The sequence below is a fragment of the Acyrthosiphon pisum genome, chromosome A2 (assembly GCF_005508785.2).
Source record: "Acyrthosiphon pisum isolate AL4f chromosome A2, pea_aphid_22Mar2018_4r6ur, whole genome shotgun sequence".
Taxonomy (NCBI): Eukaryota; Metazoa; Arthropoda; class Insecta; order Hemiptera; family Aphididae; genus Acyrthosiphon; species Acyrthosiphon pisum.
The window spans coordinates 78,052,852-78,054,425 of record NC_042495.1 but is presented as its reverse complement, the minus strand read 5'-3'; positions in this window follow the sequence as shown (position 1 = coordinate 78,054,425).

The window sequence follows — 1,574 nt, the reverse complement described above, 5'->3', positions numbered from 1 at the left end:
CATACTTCTCATATAACGACACCAAACATGGACATTGAATATCGCCAAACAACAGGTCTAACAGTGACTTCAAGACCGATTGGAGACTTATGTGCAGCCGAATGTATATTACTGAACGGGCAGAAAGTTCTTTCTGTCGTCGTCTATATATCGCCCAACCAATATATAAACGATATCGTAAAATACTTGCACTTAGTTCTACTTCCATACACTCCGGGAGGAGCTGCAGAACTTGGAGAAGATTACGACAAAATGCCAATGATACTGGGAGGCGACTTCAACATCAACTTTTCATCAAATGAGGCACAACCACTGATTTCGTTTTTAGAAAATAAATTAAATTTAAAGATGAATAACGCTCGAAATATTCCGAGTACCAACTACAAAACTACACTAGACGGTGTGTTCTCGCGATTTTTAAAAGCTATACAATCAGAAATTTATATATCTTATTTCAGCTACCATAAACCGATAATTACATGTATAAAAGATATTGAAGAAATATAAATTAAGAGACCGCGATCTTGTATGATTATTGTTACCTTATTATACAAATTCCCACTCAAACCATGACATTATATTCCCCAATCAAAGTCGCACTACAGCTAAGATGTTTACACATCATTCGTGAGTAAAAAGGCACTCATTCATATTTAATTATAAGTATATTAAATATTTATAATAATAATAATAATAATATTAATAAAAATGTTTGAAATTTAACTAATTTTTAAAATGATCTGGATAACTATAGGAAGGAAATTAACGCACTTGCCAAACGTAAAACAGGGTGTTCCAAATTTCATGTGACAGCAGATTTCAGCATGATCTACTTAAATTAGAAAAAAATGACCTATGTGAAAACCTCTTTGAATCATATACTCTAAACTAATTTGATATTAATTATTTTTTTTATTAATTAAAAAGGGGAGATTTTAGGGGTAACTTTTAAAATTCAAATGGGAACCTATATTTTTGAAATATGATTCATATAGGATTTTTTTTTAACGAATTTTGACGTATCATTCATAATTATGGGTTGATAATTAAAGAAGTTATTTACATTAGAATTTTGTATTTAATTTGTAAAAATGCCATCAATGAATAATAATAATAATATACTTAGTGCTTCTGTTATACGCCGATTCATTGTTGTACCTACAAGTTACAACCTTAATAATCTGTACGTTATCTAACTACCAATTTACTAGTAATAAAACGTGTATTTGGTATCTTAATTTCATTTTATATTACATAGGTCAAATCACATTATTCTATTGATAATAAAAAAAAAAAAAAACGCATTTGATAATAATATACCATATACATTATGTATATTGGATATTGTACTATTTATAAATTTATAATCAATGCTATGGAACGGGTTTTGTCTCCTCAATAATTTTACATAATATTTACTATTTATAATATAAAATTAGAAATAAATATAATTCAGATGACAAATAGTCAATAGTTGATTACCTATACCAAATTGTTGTATAAATGTTATCATACAGCATACAATTGTTTAAAATGTATACAAATAGGTTAGGTACCTATCTGTATTTTTGACT